We start from the raw sequence: 14,682 nt of genomic DNA on the forward strand, positions 1-14,682 counted from the left end.
CCCAGAGGGTCTCTGGAGACGCCCGGACATTCTCTGAACTTGACCACATCTTGTTCAGTCCTTTTTAATCAGCATGCAGATGGCCACTTAATAGCTTATGGGCAGGACACAAGGCAGGTGGGAACTGCAATAGGGGAAAACATAGACAGCTTGAGACAGGATACGGAGGGGAGAAGTGAAGAGCTATTGCTTTGCTGAGAGAAGGAGTGTGAGTCAGGGGAGCTTGGGGGAGATGCGAGCTAAGAGCGGGAGTTGATACGGAAGAAGGCATGCCAATTCAAGATGCGCCCGGCTGCCAAAAAAAGTCTCGGCTCCCCAGAGAGACCGGTTCTGCCGTGTTCTGCACTGTGTTTGTCAGAAGAAACGGTTCCAAAAGGAAGATGTGTACTTGGAGACGCTCCCCTGTGGGGGAGGGGTGACAAGATGCTGGACCCTAGCTGTGGCAAGGTGAGGGCACAAAGAAGACAAGTGACTTTGACTGGGGAGGCCGTGCTGGTATAGTTAGAAAGACAAAAACTGGGGCTCACAACGTTTTAAGCAGGGGGTTCCCTGTGGGTGGGAGGGTCCAGTGAGGCTACACACTGCCTGGTCAACTCCATTCTAGGTGGCCTCTACTGTAGCTTTGGAACGTGTGGTTCAGAGAGTCCTGGTCAAGGTCATGTAGATCTTCCAGTCTCTGGGAAAAGCCAGTGCTTGCTGAGGTCACAGATGACCCTGGTCCAGTTTCCGAGGTCCCGTTCCTTCCTGTGTTCCTTGAATGGGTAAGATTGGGACAGCTCCCAGGGGCCAACAGGTACAACTGCCTTCATGGCACAGTCTTGGAAATGGGGTCCAGGGTGATGAAGGGGGAGGGGCAGTGACAAATGCAAGGTCACACAGCAGATGGCAGGAGATGTTCAGACTCTCATCCAAAGGTGGTCCTTTCCCACATCAACACGTCACCAGCCCACAGGGAAGAGAAGTCATTTGGGGAAACCCCTGCCCCAGAATCCTTACCCTGAGCAGAGAGAAGCATGAGGACTTTGTCAAACCCACTGGAAGCTGTCCCCAACCACACAGAGAACCTTCTAGAGACCCTTTCTGTACAATGGCGCCCCCTAAGCTCTATTTGGTCCCCAGTGCCCCGAATGACCAAATGTGACTTCAAAGTCAGCCATACCTTGTGTATCCAACTGTGGCTGTCAGATTACATGCTACCAATGGTAGCTGTCAACACATGCCAATGTAAAATCACCAACTTAAATATTAGGAAAATAAATTCAACTCAAGTATACTGTTCTCATTTCTGAACTATTTTGGAGATAACAACCTCATATCTTTAATTAAGTTTTATTTTATTTTATTTTAGACTTATTTATTTTATATATGTGAGAGTACACAGTTGCTATCTTCAGACACACCAGAAGAGGGCATCAGATCCCATGACAGATGGTTGTGAGCCACCGTGTGGTTGCTGGGAATTGAACTCAGGACCTCTGGAAGAGCATTCGGTGCTCCCTAACCACCGAGCCATCTCTCCAGTCCTGCATCTTTTTTTTTTTTTTAAATATTTTTTTCTGTGCATTATTGTGGTACCTGTGTGAGGGCATTTGATCCCCTGGCACTGGAGTTACAGACGATTGTCACCTGCCAAACGGTTGCTGAGAACTGAACATGACCCTCGGAGAAAGCAGCCAGTGCTCAGCCACTGAGCCATCTCCCCAGCCCCCAACATCACATCTTGATGTCGAAAGATTAAACATTTTTGACACTTTCTTGGATGATTTGTTGTCCCTCCTACATACAGGTCCTGTCCCCCTGTATTAGTCTAGAGTCACAGAACTTATGGAATGTCTCTATAATGAGAAATTATTGGAAAGACTTACAGTCTGCAGTCCAAGTAACCCAACAATGGGCAGCTGTGAATGGGAAGTTCAAGAATCTAGTAGTTGCTCAGTCCCAAGAGGCGAGGTGTTTCAGCTGGGTTTCTGTATCAGCTGGAGTCCTGAAGAAGTAGGTTCCAACAGATGTGCTGGCAAGCAAGGGCAAGCAGATAAAGAAGGATGCCTTCCTTCTTTATTGTCTTTATGTAGGCCTCCAGCAGATAGGCTAGCCCACATTAAAGGAATGTACCACCACATCTGGATTTGGAACTTGCTCTGTCCCAGTCTGGCACTGAACTCAGAGATTGCTTACCCAGTCTCCTGGATTAAAGGAGTGTACTTGCCTGGGCCTAAGCTTTTCATTGCTACTATGCCTCAAGATCTGGATCCTAGGTGAGCACTCCATTTCTGGACTGTGGTTCATTCCAGGTGTAGTCAAGCTGACAACGAGGAACAGTTAGCATACCCCCTTCTCCCCATCTGTCTTCCCAAGCACCCAAGGCCTCCTGACTTCATCCTTGGGACCCCAAAAGCACCCCAAAGCCTGTTACTAATTTAGTCAGAGAAGTCTCAGAACCTGGAGCTGGGATCTATCCTCAAACCCTGAGCAGCTAGGAGGAAAAGTCCTGCAGAGTCTGGGGTCAGGGAGGCGTGGGAGAGTGAGGCTGGAGAGGGAGCTGACTTTTTCCAAATTTTATTTTATTTATGTGTGTGTGTGTATGTGTTCGTGTGTGGGTGTGTGTGCATATGTGTGTATGTGCATGTATGTGTGTGTATGTGTGTGTGTGTGTGTGTGTGTGTGTGTGTGTGTGTGTGGTATGTGTGCACATATGGAAGTCAGAGGACAGCCTTATAGAGTCAGTTTTTTCTTTCTCTATAGGTTCTGGAGATTGAACTCAGGACATCAGGCTTGTGAGCAAGTATATTTATTGCTGAGCCATTTTGCTAACTCACAAGGTGGAAGAATCCATCTTCCATCCTGGGTTCCCCTTTCTGAGATGGAGAGGCCAAGCCATATGGCACACCCAGGGTGATGGGATCCTCACAGCCTTCAAAATTCACTTGCCAGAGAGTCTTCGGAATCACATACCCTCAGTCCCCCGTTCTCTGTCGTTTCTCCTGGTCAGCTTCGGGTTTCTAGAAACTTCCACCTCACAAATTCTCCTGAGAGTTCCATCAGCTCAACTTTGTTTACCAGGCTCACTTCCTACCCTGCACACTCAAGCCACCTTCAGCCACTTCCCACCGCTGGGTCACTTCCTGGCAACTCAGCAGATGAGCGCCCATTAGCTCAGGACCTAGTAGCCTGGCCTTCCCCGGCCCCTCCACCCCGGGGGCACCTGCTTCCTGCTCCGCATCTGATCTTCCTCTGCCTCTGTGCCCTAAGCTCAGGGTTCGTTCACAGCTCAGGGGTCATTTCCCAGCTACCCCACCCCAACTGTTTGTCAGGGGACAAAGTAGGGATTCAGGGATTCATGGTTTCCTGGCTCTGGTGCCTCAGGCTTTTCTGAACTTGTTTTTTTCCACAGAGAATAAAGACACTCTCAGGTGATCTCTGCATATTACATCCATTATTTTAGAAACTTTTGCCATCCCCAAATCCAAATAAGCAGTCCACGTTTGTTTAGTGACTGTAAGAGGTCACATTCAGGTGGGACAAGAAAGAACACTTCCTCTTCCATCCGTAGCCCTGCAGGTCACCATAGCTTTGGATACCAGATTTTTGCTGCCTAGACCTGGGTTAGCCCAGTGTACATATAGGAAACACATTCAGAGGTGCTCACTCTCATAGACAAGGTCTCACCTCCTGGTAGACACAGAATATAGGGAAACAGGCCAGAGCGAGACAGCAGCATGCCTAAGACCAAATTAATAACTCATGGAAGAGTCAGAACCTGGTGTCCTGAGCCCCAAATGTAAGGTTATGTCACAGTTACAAATCCATAGGGTGGATGGGACGTAAGAGAAGGAACACAGCCTCCAGGAAGTGAAGCAGGTATGCATGACCATGGGGTACTTTACCATGTCTGTGTTTTTACACCGGATGGAACATTGGGGTGTATGAACATCTCCCTACCATAGTTGCAGGGTGATACATGCCCCTGCAGAGTTTAATTTATGAAGCTATACCCATGTAAATTCTAAGCAATTCTGTAAAATACCATAAATGGGGCAGCTTGGAGTACAGATGTGTTTCTCACACCTGAAGGCTGGGAGTTCAGCATGAAGACTCCAGCTGATGCTCTTCCTCATAAGAGCCTCTTCCTGGTTTTAGCTAGCCACCTTCTCACCAGGCCCTCGCCTGGCTTTTCACTGGTGTGTGTGCATGTGCAGGAGGTGCTGAGCTCGGTGCACTTTTTTAAGGACTCCAGTACTGTGGGATCAGCCCACCTTTCCTGACCCTCTATCACCCTAGTTTCTTCTCTTGAAAACGCAGCTAAACTGGGCTTCAGTCTATGACTGGAGAAAACATTGACTAGAACAAGTTTATAATGTTGTATATGTGCACGCATGCGTGCTTGCCTGTGTGCGTGCATGCAAGTGTGCATGTGCATGTGTGTGCGCATGTCCGTGTATGTGAGTATATATGTGCATGCATGTGTGTCCATGTGTGTATGTATGTATGTGCGTGTGCACATGCATGTGTTTAATCAAAAATGAAGTATTTTATAACTGCTTCCATTATTCTTTGGTTGGGTTAACAGTCACAAGAACGGTATATTTACCATAAGTTTTAAAACTCTTTAAAGACCAAAAACCCATTTATTTAGGCTGTACATGCAGGAGTCAGCTCTCTGTCTACCGTGTGGGTCCTGGGACTGAACTCGGCTCACCCTGCTTGGTAGAAAGCAGGTTACCAGCTGAGCTCACCAGCCCAGTTTGTAAACTTTTAAGAATGAAAACCACATTCACCTGAGAGAAGTGGGAAGGAGGTGGTGAAAGAGTCCCTTTGCAGCCCCATCTGCCATTCCTGACAGCCTCCCATCTTGGACACAGAGCTCAGTAGAGGTCATGACATCTGCTGAACATGTGACCAGGCAACCAAACTTTTACTGTTTCCACAGGTCACAAACTTCACACAAATGTCCAGTTGAGCTGGAAGACCTTGTCTCCCACATCTCTAGTGTTCTTACCCCATAATGGCCCCTATCAGCTTACTGGGCCTAAAATCAGGGTTAGGAAGGGCTCCCTCCTGCTTCAGACCCTATAGGTCTAGAATGATGGATCTTATTTACACATGGTAGGCCCTTCTGCCACTTGAGAAATCTGGTCTGCTTGCTTGCTTGTGGACATTTTCTTTCCCTCTCTTACTTCCCTTCCCCCGCCCTCTTCTTCCTCCCCAAATTTGGCAGAGCAAGCCTCTTCATGCTAGGTTCTCTGCCCATTCTCTCAGGGCACAGCCAGTGACCAAATTTCTGCAGTGGCCACTTCCAGGAACATGATAGGAAATCAATGTCCCCTTCATCCAAAGTTGCAAATGTCACATCACTGAACAATGAACCACCCACAGCCCCTATTTTCATACTCAGGTGGCCAGATGCCCAAAGAGGGACTGGCCATTTTCTGTGATAGCCACTCCACAGTCCCCAAGCGCTGATCAGTCTCTCTCTCTCTCTCTCTCTCTCTCTCTCTCTCTCTCTCTCTCTCTCTCTCTCTCTCTTCTCTCTCTCTCTCTCTCTCTCTCTCTCTCTCTCTCTCTCTCTCTCTCACACACACACACACACACACACACACAAGCTGCCCCAGGGCTCTGGGAAAAACACCAGTGGAGCCTGAGACAGGCAAGGTAATTCCTGCCACTGTTCCCCCTCCCCCACCTCCATCCGCAGCAAGCTTGGCAGCTGGAGTCTTAGGGAGCAATGAATCCATCACTGGGGTCAAACGCGGGGCCTGGGGTATGTGTTAAAACAAGAAAACCAATCAGAGCTGAAAATGAAAGGCAGCGGAGGTGTGAAGTGAGGAAGGAGATTGCCAGACAGGCACTGGCTGCTGCCCAGCTGCCTCCAGGTCTTTGTAGGCCCCACCATGGTGCCCAGGTCCTCTGGGAAGCAGGTAGCCAGTAAGCATCATAGGCCAAGCCTGCATCTCTCTCCCTAAAGAATGGGACCAGTTTTGGCCTCTAGTGACAAGGAAATGCCCCAGACATAAGATGTGTTAGTTGACAGACTCGTAAGCGTCTATGTTGGGATCAGTGCTGGTTCTGGGGTACCCTAAAGTTTCAGACTCAAGGAACAGGCTTTAAAGTCCCTCCTCTGGTACAGCGGTTGTGGGGAAAACACTAGACCGGGGACAGGGTGTTCTAACACTAACCAAGGTCATGCTTTGGGTCTGGCTGTGCAGAGGTCAGGTCCCCAGAGTCCCATGCAAGGCCAGCACACAGGAGAGCTATGATACAGCCTAGCAGTGAAGAGACTAATGTCACCTTCGAAGCTCTGGTACCAAAGAGCAGCTAGGAGCACAGGTGCCACCCACAGCAAAGACAAAGGAAGCTGGATGGACCGAACCCAGAGTACTTGCTGTTCCGAGAGGCTTCCCACCCAGGGTCCCCCAAGGATAGGGGTGTCCGGGACCCTTGATGCAGATGAAGCAGTGTACTTGCCCCAGCCCTCAACCTTGTCCAGCACCGACATCCCAGTTGCCCCATCGAGACCAACAAAGTGACTGGTGGGTCTTAGAGTGAGAGAGAAGCTAGTCCGGGCCGAATACTGTTCTGCCTCTCTTCATCTACCCACCTATGCTGACAAACGCAATTGCTTCACTGGCCTCAGACTCCCAGAAAAGCCCTGGAGAGCCCGGGTGGCCGCTCTATTAACACACAAACCGGTAGCCCGGCAGCTGCTGACACTGGGGTTAATTAAATCTATCTCCCCATCAATTCTCATTCAAGTACTATCGACGGCCATTAGATGGGTGACAGAGTGACAAGGGGATGGTGATAGACTTGTCTTAACTCTCACGCTGCATGGAGAGGGCCCACCTCCCCGCCGAGCTCTTCCCCCCACTCCCCACCCACACTGTCCCCAGGGAGAGCCCAGCTATGGACACTAGACTACTCTCTACCCCATGCCTGCCAATCAGCAGCCAGCACACCAGGCTATGCCCCACCCCACACCTGCCAATCAGCAGCCAGCATACTAGGCTACACCCCACCCTATGCCTGCCAGTCATCGGCTCCATCACCTTTGTTCTTTCTGCAAGTTTTTCTTAGGTATTTGTTCAGTGCCAAGTCTGATGGGCAGAGAAGTACTTGGCTCGGAACTCGGGCTGTTCCCCCCTCTGCACTCAACCAAGCCTTTCCTCCACCAAACTAAATCCAGCCAAGGCCACCTTTCTCCTGAGCCTCTGCCTAGCTCATCACCCTGACAACTCTTGCTACACAGGTCCCACTGGACCGAAGAAGAGTCTGCACACACACATTCACATGCTTAGCCTCAGACTCTGTCATTATGTCACAGGGACTTTGTAGGATATGGTTTGGGATCTTGGATAAACAGATTGTTTCAGATTACCCGGATGAGCCCAGTGGAATTGCATAAACCTGAGAGCAGACAGTCAGAAATGTGAGGGAGGCAAGCCGTACGGAGGGAGTATGAGCCCTGATGTTCAGAAAGCTGTTGGGAAAAGCAGGGACACACTCTACCCTGGAGTACTGGGAGAAACTGAGATGTGTACCAGTTTGGTTTTAGCCCAAATAGACATATATCAGACTCTGCCCTCTAGAACCAGGATGTCATAAGTCTGTAGAGATGTGGTGATGAATGAAAATGGCCCCCATAGTTTCAAAGGGAATGGCACTATTAGGAGGTGTGGCCTTGTTGGGCTTTGAGGTCTCAGATGCTCAAGCCAGGACCAGTGTGGCATTCACTTCCTGCTGCTGCCTGCCAATCCAGATGTAAAACTTTCAGTGCTACTGTGGTCCTTGTCATGATGATCCTGGACTAAACCCTTGAAACTGTAAGCCAGCCCCGATTACATGTTTTCCTTTATAAGAGTTGCTTTTATGAATGTGTTATGCTTTTCCTTTACATGGTGAAAGTGTCTCTTCACAGCAACAAAACCCTAACCAAGACACGAGATATGTTAAAACATAAAGTTAACCCACCCCTGCTCACTCTGTGTTCACCCACCCCATTCATATCTCCTGTCCGTCCAGGCTAGTCACGCCACCTCCCTCCATGGGAACAGTAACCTCAGTTTGAAGGAGGACCTAAGTCTCCTGAATCTGGTGCCCAGTGTGACTGCCTCTGCCTCCCAGTCCTTAGGTCTGAGTCTGAGGCACACGCAACAGCCCAGGAAGGTCTAAAGGTGCAATCCAGCCATTTCTTGGGGGCAGAAGGTATGCAGCTGATCCGGGCTCCATTGATGGGGAACATGCAGTTGTCACAATGATCCATGGGTTATTTAGGGAAAGGCCACACTGCTGTGTCAGGAAAGATCTACTTGAAATTCTGAAAGTGGTAGAGCAGGAATGGAACCCCAAGGCGGAGGAGGAAGCTCTCGGGGATTCATAGTGAGTAGAAGAGACCACAATGGAACGTTTACATTATATTCTCTCCTCTGGGCCTATGAGGACCGCCCTATTGAGCACTCTCTCAGGCCTTTGCTGCAGCCATATCCAGTACCTGGGGTTCATGCTTTGGCCCTTGAGGTCAAGGAGAGAAAGCCATTCAAACAATCTGTCCAAGGGGTCCAGTGTGTCAGAACAAGTAAAGCATCAGTTACTAGGGTAAGCGGAAGAAAAGCAGGTGTTCACAAGGCCAAAGCAAAGGATATTGGGTTCTTTTTGTGATGTGTGTTTTCATGCACCTTGAACTCCCTGTATAACGAAGGGTGATAATGGCCTTAAATTCCTGGTCTTGCTTCCACCTTCCAAGCACTAGTATTAAAAGCATGTGCTACCTTGCATGGTTTGTGTGGTACAGGAAATAGAGCCCAAAGCATTGTGCACCCTAGGCAAGCACTCTACTGAGCTAGGCTCTTGACTCCAAGCCTGGCTTCTTAGTGCCATGCAGGTCCCAGGGCAGAATGGTCCAGGCTGACTTCTACTTCCCTCTAGGTTTGAAGAACTCAGGACGCTGAATCACATTAGAGACAAGAATAGACCTGGAGTCAACGGTCCCAAGGAACCCTGGAACTTTTAGCAGACTTTCTCCCGGCCAAAAGCAAATGCAGCCGGAATGCTGAGTCTGGTGGTGGATTCTGCAGGCAGAACCTGCTCTTGAGATAAAGAATGGTGAGGCCACGCAGGGTGGTGGTGGTGCCTGCCTTTGATCACAGCACTTGGAAGGCAGAGGCAAGAGGATCTCTGTGAGTTAGAGGTCAACCTGGTCTAAAGTGCTAGTTCCAGGTCAGTCAGGGTTACACAGAGAAACCCTATCTCAGAAAACCAAAACTCAAAATAATACATACATACATTCATTCATTCATACACTCATACATTCATACATTCATACATACATTCATTCATACACTCATACATTCATACATTCATACACTCATATAAGCATGTGCATCTATGATTTTCCAAGGGTTAAGGACATCAGGATTATATCTCCAGGGGAGCCTGATTTTAAGATAACTTTCTGTTACCACAGATTTCAACAGACTTGGTGGCTTAACTTAGGACTTCCTAGTTGTGGAGGGCAGAGTCATGACACACAGGCCAATGGAGGCTGCGACCCACCCTTCTACAAACTTCCGAGCCCCACTTTTTCTAAGTCATTAACCCAGCTTTAGCCATTCCCTCTAAGGAGGTCCCCTGGCTCCTGTTTTGTTTTGGTGTGACTCCTGTTTGTCTTTAACTCTGTCCCAATCCCATCAGGAGCCATGGGCTAGGATACACTAGTCACTCCACCTTTTAGAGGACCTAAATAAGAGGCTATGCTTCTGCTGTTAGCAAAGGATGCTGGATTCAGTAACATCTAAATGGGCTGGCTGGGTGTGCCTACCCAGCCAGCCTTCCACAGGCAGCCCCAGGATGGAAGCTCCAGAAGACTCCCATCATTCCATAAAGCCAGTTGCTTCTGAGATGAGCTTCCCGACAGAAGATTGCTTGAGCTTCCCCCTCTGGATTTATTTGGTCAGAGAAGGAACTTATGTCATATTCAGTGCTGTAGGGAAAACTGTGGCTACGAATCACTGAAACTCATGGGTGGATTGTTTAAAACAAACCTGTCAGGCAGGGAAAGGCATAGATCCAGTAAAGACTTGTCCCCTCCCAGTACAAAACAAGAGTCAAACACACCATCATGTAAGCTGGCTAGCCTCCTAGATTCAAGGTGCTTTATCCTGGGACCCAGGGGCACTGTCACTGCCAAGCAAGACTAAGCAACCATCACTTCAACTTCTATATATTGCCCACGGCGTACCTGGGAGTCCTCATGATAACAATGACCAGCTCTCAGTTTCTAACCCTTTAGAACACAGCTTAGTTATCTATCATGTATCTTCCAGCTAGTTCAAAAGCAGGGATCTATCACATTCTGTCTCCCACACCTACCTACCCCATCACTCGCTACTTCCAGACACGGTCCATACAGATAACCCTGCCCTTCTGCCACAAGCAAAGCAAAAGGTCGGGTACCTAGCATTATACAAGGTCTGTGGTCTCTAGTCATGCCTTCATGACTAGGGGATGAGGCACATTTGACCCAGACCCCAATCTACTTCTAGCAGGTATGTTTTTGTAAGCTTTGGAGAATCTTGATAGTGACTTTGGCCCGGGTGCATTGTCCAACTCTCCTTCAAGAGCTCTGGGACCTAATGGGTTAAAAAAATGGGCTTCTGGGAACTGCTCTTGAGTAGAACAAATGATGTAGTGTAAGAAAGCAGTAAGACTGTCTGTCTGTGGTGATGCCATGAAGACAAGGGCTCTAGGTGCTAGCTCAGCCACCATGAAAGAACTCATGGATGCCCCGAAGACCCTGTATAGTTCCAAACAGAGTCTACCAATAAGATACAAGCAGAAACCCACATCTCGCAGGTTGTGGGAGTTTCTTATGTGGTTGGCATTCATGAACCATAACAAGAACCATAGAGCCAGAGGAAGGAAGACAGATGTCCCTTCTGATGAACAGGAGGGAGGAGGCTGGAGGCTGCAGTCTTATTCCTGCTGCAGATTCCCAGTCTATGCCTGGCAACCTCAACCTCAGAGTCCAGGAGGAACAGGCTCTGGTGAGCACCAGAACACAAAAATAGCTAGTCTTTTAAGGACAAGTGGCTTGACATCAGACACCCATTCCAGGGGACTAGGCAGCCTCAGCCACTCTGTGGAGGCCAGTAGTCTTGACTTCTGCTCCAGCTCAGCCTCTAAGCCAAGTTCTGGTTTAAGTAGGAGTACACTATGGCTTTGAAGAACCTTCTCCAGGTGTTCTGGAAAAGCTCAATATAATCTCATTGCTGCTAAAGCATCAGGGAACTTAGCCCCATTCATACCTCTCCTTGGTTCTGAAGAATACACGTGGGTTGAAACAGGAAACCCCAAGCCAGTACCACCACCTCCTCCTTCTGCTTCTCCTCCTCCTCTTTCTTACCTCCTCTTCCTCCTCTCCTCTCTCTCACCTTCTCTTCCACCTCACTGTTAAGTCTGGCCATGTAAGGGGTTGGGCTGTTCTTAGCAGCAGCAACAGCCACCTTCATGCTCCCCACCCCCTGCCACACACACACTTCTGTTGTCCCCTGGAGCCTCAAACTGAGAATGGAGATGCCTGTTCTGCATTTAGGGGGGCTGAAAGCAGATGCAACAGCTTCCCCAGACCCTTGCTGCTGGGATGTCACAAGACACCAAGCGGTCACAGAGACCCAATATTACTAGCTCCCCATAAGAGCTTGGAACCACAGTGCCCAGACAAGAGGACCAAGACTTCTCATCAGACAAGGGCTGCCCCAGGAGCCTGTTTGTTTCTCAGATGTTGCAGCGCTCAGAAGCCACTGTCACTAAGGACAATCACCAGCGGGTATTAGGGAACCCGAGACAACCAAGTGTCCCAAGTACGGTCTACAAAAAACAACCTCCCAAAAAACAACCGAACAACAAACAAACAAAACTCTGGCTCAAGCCTAGTGATGTTAATGTCACTTCAGCAAGTGTCCCTCATGCCGCACCTACATTCTGTTCCACGGAGACCTTAGAACTTCTAGCAGTAACTAGTCAGTACCCTCTGCCTCTTCCCCTTGCTTGGTGTTCTTTTCCAGTTGCCATCATCTCGGAAATACTATGCAGGTTCGGCTAGTCAGATTCCCCTAGATATGGGGAACCCTGGCACCCTGTTGCCCATGCTAGGCTACTGCAGCCTGCTCTAAGCAAATCCCAGGTACATGAGGACACTGGCAGTGCTCTCATCTCCCCAGAGCACCCTAGGCCCATTCTGGAAAGCTTTGACAAAGCCCCTTCTATTTGGGTAGAGATGCGTACATATGTAGCCCACGCCTCCCCTCTTTGTAATACAGGCAGGGCTTCTCACCCATATGCAGCTATGAGAAGTAGAGAGCCCAAGGATGTACGGTGGGCACAGGAACTTCAACACCTGATTGCTAGCTAAAGCCAGCCACCACATGGAGACTTCTCTGTTCTTGTCACTGGCATTCCCAGAACAGCCCAGTTGATAGCCCAGCTCCTGGGACACAGAAACTACCCAAACCCCATCATTAGAAGGACGCCTGGCACCAGAAGCGAAGCTCTTTTACTCTGCCAGCCCAGGAGGCTTTTCCTCACTCCTTGATAGACAGGGGACAGTCCACCGTGACACAGCTACGATCCATGTGACCACTGCGTGCCCAAGAAGCCAGCCTGCTCTTGAAGAGAAGCCCCATGATCTGAACCATCACAGGACAGTTGCTCCCAGCAAGGTGACTGTCATGGCTAATACAGCACACTCCAAGGGAACACCAGTCAGATCTAGAGCCATAGGAGCAGCCTCTGAACCCAGGCACCAGGGCAGAGACGAAAGAATGTCAAAGACATCCAAAATGCTCATGGCCTCTTGAGAAGAGCAAAGACATTCCTGGTGACATGTCCTGGTGGCAGAGTCAGGACTGAAAGTACCACAACAGAATAGAGATCAAGGCCTTGTCCCAGGACATGTGCCCCTGTAAGAGACAGGCAGGGCAGTTGGAAACATGCACAGAAGGGGGAAAGAGAAGGGGAGACAGCAGAGGACATGGAGTCACCTGTCCCGGAGCGTACCACTTCCAAACATTGTGATAGACTTGTGAGAACACATGGTCCTGCCCCCCACCCCCACCCCGAGTACAGCCAGAGAACTCTCTGCATTGCTGTTTCTAACCAGAACTTCGACTGGGCCAGCTAGCACTGAGTCAAAACGGCCAGAGCAAAGTTAACCAAACAGTGTGACCTTAGCAATCACTGACCCCAACCCAGTAGAGGTAGACCCAAGAACAGCTCTGTACCACCAGGTCTCTTCTCCTCTCCCCCACCTGGCTGATCCAGCAGAAGTAGAAGGCAGCCACAGCAGAAGCCTCAAAGAGTTACTTCATTCCCCCTAGCAGAATCAGGGACTCGGGGGCCATGTGCAACGTCCGCCTCTAACACAGGGCAGATTCTATTTTTTGTCTATGAAAAATTCTACATGGGATCTCAGACCCTGAGTAAGAGGGCACAGATCCACATCAAATCTCTAAAGGAGGTCAGAGTTTCATCAAAACCAAAAACTTTCTCATAAAAGCACTGGTCCCAGGCTCGGCTAAGCAAGAATTAAGCCAATAACAATCTTCCTGTGAACAGCATGTCCACAGCTTATCTCTTCAGTTGCTGACCTTAGCAGTGTCAAGTGAAAAAGGCTGAGAGAGAGAGAGAGAGAGAGAGAGAGAGAGAGAGAGAGAGAGAGAGAGAGAGAGAGAGAGAGAGAGAGAGGAGGGCTGGAGAGGTAGCTACATGATTAACAGCACTGGCTGCTATTGCAGAAGACCAAGGCTCTGCTCCCAGCAACCACATAGTGGCTTCATAACAATCTGTAAGTCCAGTTCCAGGGGACCCAGCATCTTCTTCTGGCCTCTGCAGGCACCAACCATGCATGGAGTGCGCAAACATACATGCATACAAACACTTACTCATACATGAAAAATAAAAATTTATAAATCTTTTTAAAAGTGGGGAGTCATCTCTGCAGGCTAGACATTGGAGTTACAAGAAGTATCCTGTACAACTTGGAAGTTTTCTCTGTTGGAGGCTGTCAAGGTGGAAGGAAGGTGCTGTAGGTCGCATGAGTGGGTCTGTGATGGAGTGGTTTTCAACACTGAACCCCAGCAATCATCACTCCTAAAAGAGGCCTATCGCCAGCTTCTTGGTCATTCCTTCAGTCAGAAATAGAAAGGCAGGTGAGCCAAGACAAAAGAGTGTTTACAAACATGCTTAGTCCACTATGAGGGCCAGCATCAATGCACCAGGTCAATCTGTCCCCCTGCAACTCAGAAGAGACTCACAGTGCTAACACTTGTAAGCACGTTGCCTGTCACATGCTTTGATGGTGGTTTGAGGAGCTGCGTAGCTGAACTAGATCTGGGGCAATGTCCAATGCACGAATAGGTATGTCTATCTCTTTCATTATAGTAGAGTGTGTGTGTTGGCGATGCCCACAACAAATGTTTATAAATAGTATTTCACGAATCCATCATACAAGGGAGACATTTCTGCCATAGATCTCTTGAGAGAGTGGCCAGCACTTTCAGGAAAGACTGATGTTTACAGGTTTTCATGGATAAAGAAGATCTGAGGCTGTGTGTTCCTTCTCTTTCATAATAATAGCGCACGTGTGTCATTGAGAAGCCCAGAGCCATGGATTCCTGAATTATTCATGTGTAT

Source organism: Micromys minutus (genome assembly GCF_963924665.1).
Source record: "Micromys minutus genome assembly, chromosome: 25".
Classification (NCBI taxonomy): domain Eukaryota; kingdom Metazoa; phylum Chordata; class Mammalia; order Rodentia; family Muridae; genus Micromys; species Micromys minutus.